The sequence below is a fragment of the Mixophyes fleayi genome, chromosome 5 (genome assembly GCF_038048845.1).
Source record: "Mixophyes fleayi isolate aMixFle1 chromosome 5, aMixFle1.hap1, whole genome shotgun sequence".
Lineage (NCBI taxonomy): Eukaryota > Metazoa > Chordata > Amphibia > Anura > Limnodynastidae > Mixophyes > Mixophyes fleayi.
This window is the reverse complement of record NC_134406.1, coordinates 207,674,524-207,694,215: the sequence shown is the minus strand read 5'-3', so window position 1 is coordinate 207,694,215 and position 19,692 is coordinate 207,674,524. Positions and strand designations below refer to the sequence as shown.

The 19,692-nt window shown below is 37.0% G+C and overlaps 1 protein-coding gene across 3 annotated transcripts in view; it reads right to left on the bottom strand.

Annotated features, from left to right (window-relative positions):
* The window catches only part of DLGAP1 (DLG associated protein 1), a 493,753-nt gene that overhangs the window by 332,911 nt on the left and 141,150 nt on the right, over positions 1–19,692 (bottom strand). For all 3 annotated transcript variants that reach the window (XM_075213364.1, XM_075213366.1, XM_075213365.1), the window contains one exon: positions 8,163–8,240. The gene's annotated coding sequence lies outside the window, so the exon portion shown is untranslated. The remainder of the gene's footprint in view (positions 1–8,162; positions 8,241–19,692) is intronic.

The window sequence follows — 19,692 nt, the reverse complement described above, 5'->3', positions numbered from 1 at the left end:
TGAAATTGGAAGGTAGAAATTGGAAGTTACTTAAAATTAAATAAAACTCTTCAACCCTTAAATTGACTTACATGTTATGTGAAATGCAAATATCAGTAGTAATTAACAATATTATTCTTATTCTTATTATTATTATTATTATTATTATTATTATTAAGGAATATACAAATTCAATTAAATTAAAAAGGTCACATCAGAAAGGATAATATCAACAAAATAATATAAAATGGTGAATAGTTAAGAAGGAATTCTGCATAGTATGAATAAAAACATTTTAATGAAAAAATGAAAAACAAAAAAGAAATAATGCTGGGACCTGTAATGCAGCAACAGCTGGAGATCCCTGGGCTGATGGATATTAGTTTTCCCTGTTCTCCAGTGAAAATGGGTAGAGCCCAAAGCACCACACTGGGGTCCAGTTTTCTGTTCATCCACCTCTGCATTCAAGTGGCATGGAAAGACCCCCTCCCCACAAGGCATGGGGGGGAGGGTATAATTAGCTGGCCCAACAAAGCATTTGCCAAAGAGACCCTCACTTCTACATCAGGGGGAAGCTTGTTTAGTATATGTTCAACCACACAGTACACCAAATATCTTTGTGTGGATAATGGGGGAAGTTTAATTAACCATAGATCCCACAATGCATCGGGTCCCCCTGTTTTATGATACAATGCAATGTCAATATAAGGAAAGCTAAGAGCCCACGGAATTGTCTCATTAGTGCTCTGTCCTTGCTGAGAGTTTACACATGCAAATGCTGCCTCCCATAGACGTCAGTGTTGATTTACTATTTATACCCTAATATCTCAAAATTGGTAAAATCTAGGAATTTAATTTAAATAAAAACACAGTCCAGCACAGAGGCTTCACCTATGCCTTGTTTCATGAATAACTTTTCTGTCAGTCTTTAGATGACTTAAGGACCATCAAAAACAAAAATAAACAATGTTACTCTAATTTTTAGACTGCTCTATTCACCATGGGGGGTTGTAATGCAAATTCCAGGTAAACTATAACTATACTAATTTTTACCACTATAAATTGTATATAAATTGGGTAAAGTCCACAAATAGTAGTCCAAAAACCATAGAATAAAGGAAGCACTCAGAGAACATATTTTTATTTGTGAAATTAGTTTAAGATTCTCTCACTTCCCATTTTTATGATTCTCTTTCTTCTCCCTTGATTTGTGCATTTGTAGGTATTTATTATTATTATTATTATTATTATTATTATTATCAGTGTCTCATCTCCACAATCACTGAAACCCAAAGAATACTATGAAAGCCAGAAATAACATTACACACTTGACTGCAATTATAATCTGTCACTTGTGTATGATACTGGACAACGCTTTATGGGAGCCGCCTGTGTTTCAAACTGTTGAAAAAGGTTGTTTACTAATTTTTATGATGTTCGACATATTCTAAGCCATATCGACTTTTACACCAACCCTTTTCAGGGCATCCTTGAAAAATTATTTGGAACTATAGCTGAATTTTTTTTACTAAATGACACATACTATAAGTAAGATAAAAGTTGTATGATTTGCTGTTATAGGTAAAAAAGCAAGCTTGCAGTGGAGGTGAAATGTAAACTATTTCTCTATACACTTGGAGCTAAAAGGCAGCAGTAAGTAGATAACACATTCCTTTGATGGGCTTTACTCCAATTTATACTGCTGAGTTCTCATTGTAAATTCACTAGCACAGGAATAATACGTATGTTTCAAACAGGTGCCTGAACTATATATACATTTCTTTTTTTCTAAGTGCTACGTAAATAAATCAATAGCTGTCAGGGCCGTCTTTTCCATTGGGCAGAATGGGAAGGTGCCCGGGGGCCCTGCAGCCCAGGGGGGCCCGTCAGAGGCAGCGCACGAAAAAAAAAACCTGGAAAAAAAAAAAAGATGAAAATACTTACCTTGCGGTCAGCTGGCGATCCGGCTCACTCCATGGTCTCCTCCTCCGTGCGGCGCTCGCAGTGCATGTCGGGCGTGACGTAAACATGTCCGCCCGACATCCATTGCGGAGCGCGACGGAGGAGGAGACCAGGGAGGGAGCCGGATCGCCAGCTGACCGCAAGGTAAGTATTTTCATCTTTTTCTTTTTTCAGGTTTTTTTTTTTCTTGCGCTGCCTCTGACGGCCCCCCTGGGCTGCAGGGCCCATATATATAATCACTTTTTTTTTCTATATATATATATATATAGGGGCCCCGGTGCACTGCTTTGCCCCGGGGGCCGAAAATGTTGTTAAGAGGGCCCTGATAGCTGTTAGGCTTAGATATTCAAAAAGCAGCATGTTCTTTAGGGGGTCCCAGAGCCCCTAGCTTGGTTTACAGCTAGAGAAATGTATAAAAAATGGACATTTCAAACAACTGGATGCAGATCTCAATTTTGATATCTGGTATACGATACAGTAACCAGTTATTCTTATGGCCAATAAATACAGCCCCATTTTTGTGACAAATATACAATGCACAAAACCACATTTTATTGACCAATGCACAGATACAGAGTCTGCCAACCAAAAAGATCCCCCTTCTATAAAATTGTGGGACACATGTAGCAATAACATGTATAAACTCAAGTGTGTTTGTAATCTGAACATGTTTACATCTTATAAATCAACCTGTAGTTCCAAAGAAACATTCTTAAATCTACAGAAGGCACGTTTGACATCTCTCAATAAATCTAACTCTTACACATTGAAATCTGGTGTATCCAGAAAGCTATAAAAAAAACAGAAAAGAAAACATTAAACTATTGCTGCTGTCAATGAATATCAATAGCAAGAATGATCGCCAGGGGTTTCTACATGTACTAATAGGTGCAATGCTAAGCAAGGTATTGAAGAGGGGAATGGATGGTGCAGTGTGGGGAGAGACATGGGTTATTTTTAAATCTGTTTAAGTAGATTGTAGTCATGATGTTCCAAGTTACGATAAAACCCCCGTAAATCAAATACCTGGGCATTCAAAGACAAGACATTCAACTTGAAAGCATTGTTGATATTTTTCCTGGTTATTTTATTAAATTTGTTTGTGCAGCAGAACATTGGAAAGATCAAAGTCCGCTGACATTCTATTACATCCAATTATTGTAAAAGGAATCAGTTGAAGTAACAGACTGGTGTTTAGGACACCAATATAAATTTGTTCCTGACAAGTGAGTCTCATGGACTTATGTGCTTTCATTGATATCTGAATTTTTTATTTTACACATGTTTATTTGTTTAGTGTACTATGTAATGATCATAACAGTGTTCATATAAGAGAGGATGTTATACATAAACAAGGATTATGAAGCAGTGTCTGAATATGTGCAATTATCCTGTAAAATGCATCCTCACAGGGACGCATGCAGGGGGGGTTTCTAGGTTTTCAGAAACCCATCCCCTCCGCTAAAGAAGTGCCCCTACATAGCGGCGGTGCTGTATTGTATACAGCACCACCGCGGACGCATCTTTGACAGCGCCGCTTCTTTGACAGCGCCAGAACTGCGCATGCGCAGCAGCTCTCTCGCTTTTTTTTTTTTTTGGTGGGGGGGAACCCCCCATTAAAAATCCTGCATGCGCCCCTGCCTCACATTGACTGAGCAATGATGTCCCTTGTTTTACTTGACTCAGTTTAAAAGTGTTCTGTGATGAAATGTATGCCTGTTAGTGTATAGAGTAAACTGAATATAAGCAGCATTTCCTATAAGCAACTTGTGTTGTTTCAAACTGAAACGTGTATATTATAAGGAATAAACTACCCCTACTATAAAATCATAAAGGACGTAAAAAGTAATCTCAGTGTTCCGTGACAGTTATAATGTATAGACAGGAGCGTACAAGCTGTACTCTACAAAATGTTCAACATTGTGCCTTCATTTGAGGATAAATTCCATGACAGCTGAGTGCGCTAGCATCTTATATAAGATGTTTATACAGAGGTCAGTGAAGCAAGGAGTTTACAATTTTATAAGACATCTTCAAAAATTTAGATCAAAACATGTCAGTGCTCTTGTGCTTCTTGCTAATTGGTATAGAGTCTAAACTTATCAAATATTTGGTGGAAGTTTAAATGGAAAGCTGTAAATATGTTAATATGCATGCTATTTGTAGAATTTCACCATCAGTATAGAATACTGTTATCAAACCTGGTAAAACTTACCCAGGAAATTTACATCTGACCTTCACTTATTAAAAACAAAGGTACACAGAGAGATGCTTTTTTACCAACATTACAGTTTGATAACAAAAACGTTTCTTCAACATATTTTTCATGGTAATTTGACCACTGGGGGCAGTGTTCCATTGGTGGCTACAGATAAAATTACATTTTATGCCAGCAAGACAAGCAACTCTCCTTTTTGTTAATAAATAGGCTTATCTGATAACGTTGTGTAGTGTGCACAGGATGCTATAACATGTAGGCTGCAGCAACCAATCAGATTAATGCTGTCACTTTTTAGCACAGTTTAGAAAGTAGAAACATCTGATTGGTTTCTTTCAGTTACTTCAGATGTATGTGCATTGGCACATGTTCTTTAACAAGCCTTTATATGTGTGACATAAACATAGACATTTACTAATATCGGTCAGTGGTATAAAGCTGCAATAAAACCATAGCACTATGGCACCGTACAAATCAACAACAATAATAATTACAGCCCACATTTTGGCATTTTGTTTGTTGATGGACCTACATCCTCAGTGATTACTAGCTAGCCAGGTAAAGACTACCCCTTCATGTCCTAAATTGCACATGTCTATGACCAAACTCACAATCTTCAGACTTCAAAGGAGCTATACGGTCTGTTCAAACATAGATTTGACAGAATATTGCTTATTTGGACTTTTTGAATTGATTTGTCTGATAATCAAAGTGATTGGTGATTATTTGAATTTATCTTTTCTTTATTTTTTTATGAATCTCGTGGATGAGGATTACACAGTGCAGGGCAGCATGGTGTGACAGTGTTTAGCATTGTTGCTTTACAGCGCTGGGGTCAAGGGTTCGATTCTGACCACGGCCCTATCTGTATGGAGCTTCTATGGTCTCCCTGTTTTTGCCTGGGTTTCCTCCCATTTTCCTCCCAGTTTGCTATCACTAAATACGTACTGGTTAATTGGCTCTGTGTGTGGTAGGGAACATAGACTGTAAGCTCCACTGTAAAGTGCTTTGTAATATTTATACTAAATAATTATTAATGAAAAAAATTGTAGTGCTTCCTCCTAGAGTCACTTTGAGAAGCTGATTTGAAAAGCATGTCTGTCTTTCCTCACTCAGCCCCAAGCATCCCCTACACCAGTAACCTTCAACCCTGACCCTCAATTGCTCCACAACAGGTCACATTTTGAGAATAGATGGGGCAGAAGGAAGTTACTTGATCAGATAGATTAATTAAACGCTACACAGTGGCGGATCCAGGGGGGGGGGCGATCGGGGCCTGTCACTGCTGAACGGACCTGCACATAGTGTGCAGCCGCCGGCAGCCTCAGATGTCAAAAAGGGGGCGGGCCTAAATCGCTCCCCCTACATCGCCCCGGGTACAAATATTCTCTAGATCTGCCCCTGATGCTTCATGATTAAGAAACTCCTCAAAATTTGATCATTTGGGGTACTTGATGACCGGAGTTGGAAAACACTGGCATAGAGGATGCTGGGGGCTGGGTGAGGAAGGTCAGCAATTATTTTCAAATCAGTTCAACATAGACATTCACAAGTCACTGCCACTGTAGCCAAATTGGGAAAAATGTAATTCACCAGTTATAGTAAATACTGTTATACTAGAACCAGAGAATGAAAGATGTAATCATACAGAATGAAACAGTTGGTGGAGACTTAAACATCATTCTTTACTTTCCCCTTTTGTACCCTTTTGTACATCTGTGCAAAGAGTTTGTGACAGCATAGCTACAGCACCAAATTCAATTTGTAGGAAAACTGATCTAATAGAAGCACTACTGAATCATTTAATAATAATATATGGAATTAGATGACCTGGCCTTTACTACAAACAACATGCAAAGTGTTTACATATGCATTACTAAAATTAAGTGTCAGTTGAAAATTAAGTATTCAACTTGAAAAGTCTGGTTATGCCATTAATAGCCAGTTAGTCCTCATAGTCACCTAATAGTGTCAGTTACATCTGAGATAAGAGATGTGTCTTGGGGAAGTCTCATAAGTATATATATCTGGCATAAAAATGTATTAGAAGTCACAGAGGAATTTCATATAGAGGCATGAAATCAGAGGCTAAGTGCTTGCATACAGATCATGGATATATGAGATGATATCTAAAAACCATAATAAATGATTAAATTATTTTTTTGAGTGTGTGAGGGGGGGGCGGGGTGCATCATTCATTATAATGACATCAGAACTATATATATTTATCACTTAAGAATTATGGATGCACTATGGTAAATAAAAATCAACAAACCTACATAGTGAACCCAATTATCTGTATCCAAAAGCTCATCATATGCTTGCATTTACTACAAGTACTTTCAAGATTAAAATATGTAAATGCTGTTACTATATTTTCAGTGCTAGAATTTTCAGGTAGAAAGAGCACATCATGTTCTAAATGTTCTGGTACAGTGTTTATATTACCCATTCGACTGCCCTGGTTGATAAATAGTAGCCTTTAGAATGCAAACTAAACTTTCTGTAAGCTTTGTCTGAAAACCCTATGAGGTAGCTTCGCCAGCAGGTGAAAATTCTTATGGCCAAATATAGCTTTATTATAGAAGAGAGCGGAGCTGAGTAGGTGGAAGCACGGCTAGAAGAAAAGAATTATTTGAAAGCTATTAATTCCAGCTAAAATAAATATATTGTATAGCCTATTTTTTTTTAGAAGTTTGTTTTGTATAGTGTAAAGAGTTTGGCATAGTCTGCGGAAGGCCCGCTGTTAGCAGGATAACAGAATAAGCATTTATGTCATGCTTTATGAAAACTTATTTTATATTAAATTCTGCACAACACTTAATGTATATTTATAAGCCACTTTGGATTTATGAATACATTCCAATTACACAAAATATGCCTTCATTTTTCTGCTTTAGAATTTGATTACAGCTTTAGTGCCATGCTTAACAATGACATATATGTTGTTTGTGAGACTATAATGACTTTGATATGTTGTACATTCTCAGGCTTGATCCCAACATTGTAAAGGCATTTGACCAAAAAACTATATTTAGCCATAAAAATGGTAAATAAAGCATAAAGTAAAAAATGTTTCCATTTTAAAAGTGCTAAAAGGGAAAAGTATAAAACATTAAAATGAAATCTTTCTTTAAAGTTATTTCTATACAATGAAAATCCTTATATTTATTTTTCTAGTTGATTTATTTGATTTTTTATATATTTATTTAGTAATTGTTATAAGTAAAAACAACTGAAATAGCTTGACAATCTACTACTATGGAATGTAAACACAGACAAGTAGATTATACAACAAAGACTTCTCTGACAACAACTATTTAGAAATGAGTAAAATGCTATATCATAAAAAGTTTTAAAGAGTCATTTATTTGGATAGTCATTGGATATATCCATTAATAAATTTATCTGGCAAATAATCATTTATTGAATCACGTGGCCAAAGACATGTAACATCAAATATAACAAACCAAACATTTTTCGTTATGTCACTGATAACGGACATTGAACAACAACCCAAATATAAGCGGTCTCCCATAAAATGGCAAAATATTAATGATGAAAATACTTGACAGTATTGGAAAATTATAAGAGGGGATAGTAGTTAAAGAGCTAGGCCAATTTCATTTTGCTTGTCAAAGAAAATAAGGGAAGTGAAGACACATTTTAATAAGGAAAGACAACCTCTTCCTTCACGTAGAGAAGTACAAAGTAAAAATCAGACAATTATTTTAACATACAATTTAATAAATTCTTACTCTAGCAATTTGAGACATTTAGAACCTAATATACTAAAGACAAACACAAAATGTAAACAAAACTCAAAGAAATGGGAGTTTGTAAAAATAGATATTCATGCAGAATCATCATCACCATCTTTATATGGCATGCAAAATTAATTTATATTTGGCTTGCATGGTGCATTCAATTTTAAAATATATCCACATAAGTTAAAGAGTTGCAACAAAGTACAATAGGATGCGATTACCACATGACATCATACCTTTGTTGTCAGTTTTTCATTTTCAGTTTGCAGATTTGAAGTGAAATGTGCAGGTCCAATTAATGACTCTACACTGATCTGTCAAAGGAAAAGAAATTAAATATTTTAAACAGAATTTTAAGAAAAGTACTATACAATATTTCTATGTTGGGTGTATATTATGCGATTAGAATACATTAAATGTTTGTGTATACTAACTTCTATATCTGATAATATTTTTTTTACATATGATAAATCTTTATTTATTTTTAATCAATAAACACATAAAAAGAAAAACCAATGCAGTGGTAATTGAAATCAGAATACAATACAAGACATTGAATAAAACAGGATATATTTCTTTTTAAAAAAAAAAAAAGAAAACAATGCTATTACTGAAAATTACATGTAAATAAAAAAATGAAATTGTGATATAAGTGTAAACTATATTTTTGGATTTAGGGGAAGGGGGGATATATATATATGAAAATATGTGGGGCAATTAAAATGGAGGGTAGAAGATTTTGATTTTGGTATTATTAAATTTTTAACTTTAGTCTATAAGTTCAACCAAATAAGAAAATAACAGTAGACTTTAATATTAAAACTATTATAAGATATATTTCTTAAACTTTTGCACCACTGCCTCTACCTGAAAGATACAAAAATGGAGTCTGGGCACTATACCTCCTGCACATAAGTGTAATCACGCTCTGTGCCTGGTCATCCACTGTAACAATCATTTCTCCGCAATGTCTACTCTGGAGCTCTTGAGTTTATACTTTACATGCTACATTTCCCTAAAGCTGAACAACACCATGAATAAAAATATAATGAGAACTCCACTGCATTGAGAATCTGTTTAGTGCTATTCCACACAATGGCCTGTATTATTAAGATAGCATTTTTTATATGTTCAGATTGCTTGGTAGGAACAGTGTTTAACCCACACTCCATATCATTCTATTACATACAAAGCTCCATATGACAAGTTTAATATAGAACAAATCCCATCACCTAAGGCTTACTGCAGCAATCCTTTATCTACAACCTTGTTTTATCGTTTTTTTCACTTAAATCACTGGTGATGTAGGGAGCAACTTTAGACCTGCTACAGCTTTAGGCAGAGTTCCCAATTATTACTATTATATTTCAATGAATGTCTTTTAAAGAACAAGTAAACCTGTATGATACTGAACTGAAAAACTGTATTTATTAATTATACTTGCCTGCACATACCAGCACAGAAACAAGGAATTTCTAAATAACTACATACTTTTCTAATTTGCATCACTCTGAGGCAGTACACAAACCAGATCAAGAATATTTGGCTTGCAGAAACCTAGGTAAAAGACATGCTGACCACTTATGTCACTGTTGCTTGGATTTGGATGGATTTGCCCTTATTCAAGATAGCAAATTCTGCCTCACTGTAAGCCTTAGCCGTAGTTGCCATTACATATGCTCTGTACAGACTGCAGATTGGTGGCTGAAAATGGTTAGTCTGCTATGTCACAGGAAGCAGAAATGACAGGCTTTGCCTTGTGATTTCCAAATTTTTGTCCTGAATCAGCACTATCTTAGGCAATAAGGGAGATTTACAAATGAGTAAAAAGAAACAATCATCATATTCTCACATAACCCAATTATACTTTTTTACCTATGTTTTCCTTTACTCCACTTTTATAATTAAATCCTACATCACACCTTTTCCGCACTGTCCCAGAGTTTTGTCATGTGATATTTAGGGTAGGGCAGATATCTTTTGACATGTTAGGAAAGCACTAGTATTATTATTATTATTATTATTTTTATTGTAAATTTGTAAGACGCCACCGTGCTCCTCAGCACCATGCAGTAGGGAACAGAGTACATACATAAAATAAGGACATTACAAGGCAGACAAAATAAATGCAGAGATGAAAACAAAGGGTGTAGAGGAGGGTCATTAGAGAGCTTACATTCTAAGTGGAAGAAGGCACAGCTGAAAGGAGCGATTGTGGCTTAGAGTGGAGATTGAGACAGCTTTGAGAATGTATGAGTGTAAATAGTATCATCAGGGCCAAGGTAAGCTTTTAAAGAGAGATGGGTTTTTAGAGAACGTCTAAAGATTTGAAGGCTGTGGGAAAGCCTGATTGGACGTGGTTGGAAGTTTCATAAGTGGGGAGCAGCAGGGAGAAGTCTTGTAGGGGCGATTAAAAGGATTACAAGAGACGAGACAAGGTGCAGGCCAGAGGTAGATCTAAAAGGATGGAAGGGAGAGTATTTTGATAAGAGATTTGGGATGTATGATGGGGTGGTGTTGTTGAGGAATTTGTAGGTAAAGGTGAGTATTCCAAATTGGATTCTGGAGGACACAGGGAGCAAGTGTAGGGATTTGCAAAGTGGTGCGGCAGATGTGGAGCAGTGAGAGAGGAAGATCAATTTTACAGCAGCATTTAGGATGGATTGAAGTGTGGACATATGGGTGTCAGGAATGCCAAATAGCAAGAGGTTGCAGTAGTGAAGACAGGAAATGATGAGAGAATGGATAAGAGTTTTGAGCAATGTTAAGTAAGAGACAGGACTTGGAAAGAGTCTGGATATGAGAAATAAAGTAGAGGGCAGAGTCAAGTGTGACACCAAGGCAGCGGACTTGGGAGACTGAGGAAAATGTGGTGTTACTTACAGTGAGGGAGATTTGAGGGGAGGTGGTGATTATGACAGAAGGAAAGATAATAAACTGTGTTTTGGATATGTTGAGTAGAATTGGGACATCCATGTGCATACAGCTGAAAGCAGGGCCAGACTGGCCATCTGGCACTTCTGGCAAATGCCAGAAGAGCCGATGGCCAGATGGGCCGGTCCGCATGTCCACCGAGAAGCAGCACTCTGCACGCTGCTGGGCGGACGGAGAGTCAGTGACTGCCGACTATGTCAGTAATCACATTGGACGGAACCACGTGACAGGTGCCGTCTCATGTGATTACTCGCATAGGCGGCAGTCACTGATTCTCCGTTCGCTGACCAGCGCGCAGAGTGCTGCTGCTGCTGGATGTGAAAAGGTAAGTGATTGTGTGTGTGTGTGTGTGTGTAAGTAATAGTGTGGCAAACAGTGGGGCTAACGCACAGTGGGCTAACACTGGGGCTGGCAAACTGGGGCAAACAAACAGTGGGGCTAACAAACAGTGGGGCTAACAAACAAACAGTGGAGGAAAAACAGTGGGGCTAACAAACAAACAGTGGGGCTAACAAACAAACAGTGGAGGAAAAACAGTGGGGCTAACAAACAGTGGGGCAAACAAACAGTGGGGCAAACAAACAGTGGGGCTAACAAACAAACAGTGGAGGAAAAACAGTGGGGCTAACAAACAGTGGGGCTAACAAACAGTGGGGCTAACAAACAAACAGTGGGGCAAACAAACAGTGGGGCAAACAAACAGTGGGGCTAACAAACAAACAGTGGAGGAAAAACAGTGGGGCTAACAAACAGTGGGGCTAACAAACAAACAGTGGAGGAAAAACAGTGGGTCTATCAACCAAACAGTGGAGCAAACAAACAAACAAACAGTGTAGCAAACAAACAGTGGGGCTAACAACCAGACAGTGGGGCTAACAACCAGTGGGGCTAACAGTGTGTCTGTGGGGCTAACATGGTGTCTAATAGTGTGGCTGTGGGGCTAACAGTGTGGCTGTGGGGCTAATTTTGTGCATGTGTGGCCCCATGTTGCTATAGTGTGCGTGCGTGTTTGGCCATGTTCATATAGTGTGCGCGTGTGTGTGCGCGAGCTCAGTATTTTAAATATAACGTGTGTGTGCGCGCGCGCAATATTTTAATATAATATGTGAGGGAAGGTAAAATCTTAATATAGTGTGGGAGATAGGCTATTTAATGGTGGAGTGTAGGTGGGGGGTAATTATTTAAGGTGAGGTGAAAGAACCTTTAATTTAATGCTGGGGTGGTTAAGGGCTATCAATTGAATATGGGGCTGATTTTGGGGAGAAGGGCTATTTATTAAATGTGAATATGGATTATTTGTTGTCGGGGATGGTTGTGGAAAATGATTATATTTATTAAACTTTAATGCTATTTAATTTATTGCTGGGACTGTTTGGAGGCAGGGAAATATGTTTTGAGTAAATGGGTATACTGTTAATTTTATGTTGGGGCTGGTTGGAGGGAAATAGGTCTACTTATTAAATGTGAATATTATTATTATTGTGGGGACTGGAGGGAGGCCTAATTATAAAACATGAGTGCTATTGTTTTAACACCGGGGCTGGTTGGAGTTTTCTAAATCTAATGTACCCATTTTTTTTTCAAAATAGGGCATCCAATATTTCAGGATCAAGACAAGAATAAACTGAGCTAAAGAAACCAGGTGCTACAAGTGGTGAAAGTGACCAAGACAGGTAGGAGAGAGCAGGACAGTCTGCCAACTGTCCTGAATCTGGTGGGGCAGTCCTGAATTTGGATGACTGTCTCCTTTAGTCTGGATTTGATCCGACTGCAAGGACAGTTGGGAGGTATGTCCCGCTTCACAATGTACTGCTTGTGAAGGCAGAGCTGTGTGCTTCTAACAGTAGTGCCTGTGTATAGGTCTAAAATGATAACCATGTTAGGGGCCCTGCTGTCTTAAATACCTTGGGCCTTAATCCACCTCTGGTTAGGGGAAGGGAACTGATAACTGCTCCCAGTTCCCGGACAGGACACAGACTGCAGAGCAAGCCGAGGAGCTCTAAGTATCACAAGATTTGGTAATCTCGTGAGACAAAGAGCTTCCCTGCTCACTCTACAGGAAGTTCCCACCCTGATGGATGTCAGCAGCACCATAAACATAGATAAGTACAGTGGGCTGAGGGTGTCATAATGTGCCTGGGGGGATGGTGTGATGTGGCTGGGAGGGCGTGGTAAATATAATGTATTATTATAATGTATGTATCAATGCCCCATGTTGGTCACACCCACGATACAATGAGGTAATGCCCTGCGCGGCGGCACATATTTTCTTTCCTGCTGGAACTGAGGTGGGCCTGTGTACTTTAAATGCCAGGGCTGATTTTTAGTCCCAGTCTGGCCCTGGCTGAAAGACAGTTGGTTACACAAGATACTAGTTAGATAGATAGATTTAGGTGTCATCAGCGTAGAGGTGTTACTGGAGGCCGAATGAGCAAATAAGTGCCCCAAGAGAAGAGGTGTACAATGAAAAAAGGAAAGGGCCAAGAACAGATCCTTGTGTTTCCCCAACTGATAGTTGGAGTGAAGCGGAGGATGTGCCATCAGCACAAACGCTAAAGGATCGGTTCGATAGGTAGGAAGCGAACCAGGAAAAAACTATGTCACGAAGGTCATTGAAGTGAAGGATGTATAGGAGAAGAAGTTGATCAACAATGTCAAAAGCTAGTAAGTGTACCATGATGCAACAGACTATAGAGGCAGCAAGGTGCTACCAGCTTTTCTCCCCAATTGAGAAACATTTATTGGGATCTATTCTATGTTTGTTTGTAGGACCTGGTGAAGCCCAGTAGACATTTACACAGGCTCCCTAGCTAAATGTGACTGCTGAACTCATCAAGTGTGGCTTTGAAGAATGCCCTCTAGATCCTTCATCCCTAAAAAAAAGTATCTGGGGGGGGGGGGGCAGTTACACTCCTGCTTCCCATGCCAACCCTTCTCTAACAATTTATCCTTCAGTGGAAACAATGGACAGTATATTTTACCCTCATGTTAATATCTGCTTTTTGTCTAAGATGTCCTTTAAGTATGATAGTTACATCTACTACAGTTTCATCATTGTTGTATTTAGTCATACACATTTGAAACCTAAATCTGTGAAGATACATTAAATAAAACATGAATTTACTTTGTTCCTGTCTTCTGATAAGTTGACTTGATATTTAAATATCACATACACCATCTGTTTCTAAATATATACTTTTGAAAAATAGCAGCCTGGAAACTGCTCTGAATAATTTTGTGGTTAAAAAAGTATAACTGTTAAAATAAAATAGTCTAAAGAAGTTTTATGGCTAATCTTGTTTTTTATTGCAATATATTAGAGGACAATGAATTATTTTTTTGCTTCCTAGGCACTCAGAAAATGCATTTAAAATATCTATCTATCTATCTATCTTTATAATCAAAGAATTGTTCATCTATTTTATAGTATTTTCTGTTTAGCAAAACATTTGGTAGCCATTCATTATTATTTAATGCTTAGTTTGATCACTTTTTAAGTAAGAAAGGGGCGCAGCTTAAGAAAGTAGCTATATACCCAGGGTCCTAGTGTATAATCTGAGTTGCCCCCACAACCCACTCTAACATGTGGAAGTACCCGCATGGCCTGCTTATTAAATACTGGACATTTTCTAATTCTGAGACTTGGCAGGAGGACTGTGCAGTGCCACCTATTTAGAAAATCCCCTAGAACTGCAAAAAGGGCCATGATGGAACTTCCACTGTGTCAAAGAGACATAAGTAAGTAAGTAAGTACCACCTATATGCCACTGCTGAAGCTCTACCATTCCTTTTAAACCATGTGCTATTGAAATGAAGAATATAAATACTTGATCTAATGAAGATTCTAACCTCATGGCCTGAATTGAGAATCTGCTGTTTAGTGCAACCCTGTACAATTTAATACCTTTTCCTGGTGGCCTAAATGGAACAGTGCATAATACACATAGACAAAGCACATCTGGATGGTTTCAGCAACTTCATGTCTGTGGTAATGAATGCAATAATAAAGTTAGCGAGCTGTCACCAACACTCATTCCTAATAAGAGAGAAAACATTTTTACAATCCCAAAAAATCTATTTTAGAAGTTGATGTAGAAGTTTTTGAAAAAGAGGATGAAGAGCCACCCAATTCTGCAACTTAAGGACAGAAAATAATTAAAGCATATCTGAAATTACCTATATTACCTACACTTTATTATCATACACAGGAAAATTGGAAGAAGAAGCTTTATCAATGGCAGAATTCCCAAAGTTTGACACTGAACCATTTTACTCCTCATATTCTTGTACATTGTTTGAATGTGTGTTCATTGTTGAAACTGGCATTAGAGCTAATTAGAACTAACTATACATTCAGTTATGCCCCAAAAATGTGGACACTCAACAGTGAATAACCCCTAAAGTCACTCCCTCTGGTAATATTTACAAGGAAAATACAAGCATTATGTAAAATATGTACTGTACCATTTGAAATATTTCATAGATTTGGAGCATGAAATATTCAGTGACAAGTAAAAACTGGATTCCATAGTCCAGAATCATTCTCAAAACTGTATTTTTGTTCTGTGCATGTTATCATAAATGTCCCTCAGAGGATCAGAATGCTTTCAGCTTGTGACCGCAGTCTGTGGCTAAATGGTTTTGATAATATAGAGACTTTTAGTAGCTCAAAAGAAAATGATTTGCAGCATAGTGCTGACTATAGATACTATAGATTTTAAACCGCAATATCTTCTAATGTCCATTACCACATGGAGCACAAAGAAACTATTTTGATGTCTATGAATTTAAAAAACAACAAAACAATTTAGTTGTTAGTTGGATATTGTACACATACCAATTGTAACATGTATTACCATCTGTAGTTACATAAAATAAATAAAAATAAAATAAGTGTTTCTAAAAAACAAAAAACAAAACTGGAAATCAGCTACAATATGGTCTCAGATTATATCCTGGTGGCTGTCTTGCTATGCACTCCATATAGTCACCAAGCCTTGAGGACTAAAATTTGAGTATATCCATATATGTATAAAATAAATGCATTCTCCAAAGAATTAAAACACACCAGCTGCCCAGTCTCAGCAGAAGTAAAGATACATAAAAAAGTAGAAAAGAACTGTTAAGAAAATGAAATGACAACCATTATCTGATGGAGCATATTGGGGCATATTGCCACCTGAAAAACTGTTGGTTTTGCTTCCTACATCAAAATATTTGAAATAGTGTGATTAGGCAAATCATAAATAATGGTATAATTATCTACAATCTGCTAATGTTGAGAGTCATAAATGACCATAAATTACATAGTAAGAAATACCCTTGAGACAAAGAGGTTAAGGGATATATTTACTAAACTCTGGGTTTGAAAAAGTAGAGATGTTGCTTATAGCAACCAATCAGATGCTAGTTATCATTTATTTAGTGCATTCTATAAAATTACAGCTAGAATCTGATTGGTTGCTATAGGCTACATCTCCACTTTTTCAAACATGCAGTTTAGTAAATATACCCCTACAAACAAACAGTGGGGCTAACAACCAGACAGTGGGGCTAACAACCAGTGGGGCTAACAGTGTGTCTGTGGGGCTAACATGGTGTCTAATAGTGTGGCTGTGGGGCTAACAGTGTGGCTGTGGGGCTAATTTTGTGCATGTGTGGCCCCATGTTGCTATAGTGTGCGTGCGTGTTTGGCCATGTTCATATAGTGTGCGCGTGTGTGTGCGCGAGCTCAGTATTTTAAATATAACGTGTGTGTGCGCGCGCGCAATATTTTAATATAATATGTGAGGGAAGGTAAAATCTTAATATAGTGTGGGAGATAGGCTATTTATATTAGTGCAACCCTGTACAATTTAATACCTTTTCCTGGTGGCCTAAATGGAACAGTGCATAATACACATAGACAAAGCACATCTGGATGGTTTCAGCAACTTCATGTCTGTGGTAATGAATGCAATAATAAAGTTAGCGAGCTGTCACCAACACTCATTCCTAATAAGAGAGAAAACATTTTTACAATCCCAAAAAATCTATTTTAGAAGTTGATGTAGAAGTTTTTGAAAAAGAGGATGAAGAGCCACCCAATTCTGCAACTTAAGGACAGAAAATAATTAAAGCATATCTGAAATTACCTATATTACCTACACTTTATTATCATACACAGGAAAATTGGAAGAAGAAGCTTTATCAATGGCAGAATTCCCAAAGTTTGACACTGAACCATTTTACTCCTCATATTCTTGTACATTGTTTGAATGTGTGTTCATTGTTGAAACTGGCATTAGAGCTAATTAGAACTAACTATACATTCAGTTATGCCCCAAAAATGTGGACACTCAACAGTGAATAACCCCTAAAGTCACTCCCTCTGGTAATATTTACAAGGAAAATACAAGCATTATGTAAAATATGTACTGTACCATTTGAAATATTTCATAGATTTGGAGCATGAAATATTCAGTGACAAGTAAAAACTGGATTCCATAGTCCAGAATCATTCTCAAAACTGTATTTTTGTTCTGTGCATGTTATCATAAATGTCCCTCAGAGGATCAGAATGCTTTCAGCTTGTGACCGCAGTCTGTGGCTAAATGGGTTTGATAATATAGAGACTTTTAGTAGCTCAAAAGAAAATGATTTGCAGCATAGTGCTGACTATAGATACTATAGATTTTAAACCGCAATATCTTCTAATGTCCATTACCACATGGAGCACAAAGAAACTATTTTGATGTCTATGAATTTAAAAAACAACAAAACAATTTAGTTGTTAGTTGGATATTGTACACATACCAATTGTAACATGTATTACCATCTGTAGTTACATAAAATAAATAAAAATAAAATAAGTGTTTCTAAAAAACAAAAAACAAAACTGGAAATCAGCTACAATATGGTCTCAGATTATATCCTGGTGGCTGTCTTGCTATGCACTCCATATAGTCACCAAGCCTTGAGGACTAAAATTTGAGTATATCCATATATGTATAAAATAAATGCATTCTCCAAAGAATTAAAACACACCAGCTGCCCAGTCTCAGCAGAAGTAAAGATACATAAAAAAGTAGAAAAGAACTGTTAAGAAAATGAAATGACAACCATTATCTGATGGAGCATATTGGGGCATATTGCCACCTGAAAAACTGTTGGTTTTGCTTCCTACATCAAAATATTTGAAATAGTGTGATTAGGCAAATCATAAATAATGGTATAATTATCTACAATCTGCTAATGTTGAGAGTCATAAATGACCATAAATTACATAGTAAGAAATACCCTTGAGACAAAGAGGTTAAGGGATATATTTACTAAACTCTGGGTTTGAAAAAGTAGAGATGTTGCTTATAGCAACCAATCAGATGCTAGTTATCATTTATTTAGTGCATTCTATAAAATTACAGCTAGAATCTGATTGGTTGCTATAGGCTACATCTCCACTTTTTCAAACATGCAGTTTAGTAAATATACCCCTAAATGTGAGTGATACAAAATACAAATTTAAAAACCTTATGCTGAGTGGTTGCATGTTGGGTGTAATTTACACTCAAAAAAGCCACCTAGAAAATTGTATGCCCATATGCTGAGTAACCCGCATCTCATGATGCGTCCAGCTCTGCACCTGTAGCATATGCGCCAGATTTATGTCGGGCATAAATACACCCACATATGCATACACACAGCCAGGCACAAGAAAAGTTGGTTAACATTTGCTTTGATAGAGAAAAATGCAATGATTTAATACACCAGATATTGATGAAAGCAGCTATCAGCTTCAGAGGTGAATTCACAATCAGCCAATCAGAAGCACCTAGCTATCTGTTCTGACCATTGTCAGCATTTATTTGCACCAGCCCTTAGTCATATGCAATTGATACGGCTTTGACAGGTCTATCTACTTTTCCGTGCAGGCCTGCATCTGTTTGCAATTAGGAGAACACGTCTTTACCGCTCTTTGCCTACATTAAACAGCCCCTTCCCTCCCCCGTCCTGCCTATCCAGACAAAAGTGTAGATGCACTCAACTCTGCTTACACATGCGTGCAATTTCTTTCTATGGGTATGTGCAGTATAAATTTGTGAATTTTACGTTACACAAGCGGGTAAATATTCAACTCAGACATGTGTTTTAGAGGGAATCAATAGCCCTAAATTATACACTTTCTTAGGGCTAAAACATGCACAAGTGATTTTCAGTCACTCAATCTCATGTGATTTATCGCTTACCAGCCATCACCCATTTTTCAGCAGCTTGCTTCCTATAGGGTAATCTCAAAATTGTGTTTAATCCTGTTGTTTGAACTTTACACTTTTAGTTGCTTCCACTAACTATAATGTGATAAATGCTTAATCACTCAGTCACATCATTATATTAGGGGGAGGAGAGTAGGAAATGCTATCTTGACCTGTTTTATGAGATATAAAAGAGATTAATCTCAAGCAATTAATCACTTACAATAGCATAAAGTAATAAAGTAGCTGTGTTTTCATCGCAAATTTAAATCACGCAAGTAGCCCTAGACTTACTTGCACAGAAAAAAATATATTACTTTTTGATTACCAAATAAATATACATACAGTATGTACTTATCTATCCTCCATATTATTTGATAGCAAAAAATTTCAGAAAACCATAAACATGCTCATGAATGCCAGGTCCTTCAATAACCATTTTGAATTTTGACTACAATTGTTCAATATATTTCTTTTTTTTGTTCCCTTCAACATTTTTGTATAGATTTTTTAATAACATAGCCAAATGTTTTTTTTTCCAATTAAGTCCAGTTTTTCCATGACACATATGTCTCATAGACCCTTCTGCTGGAATGGATTA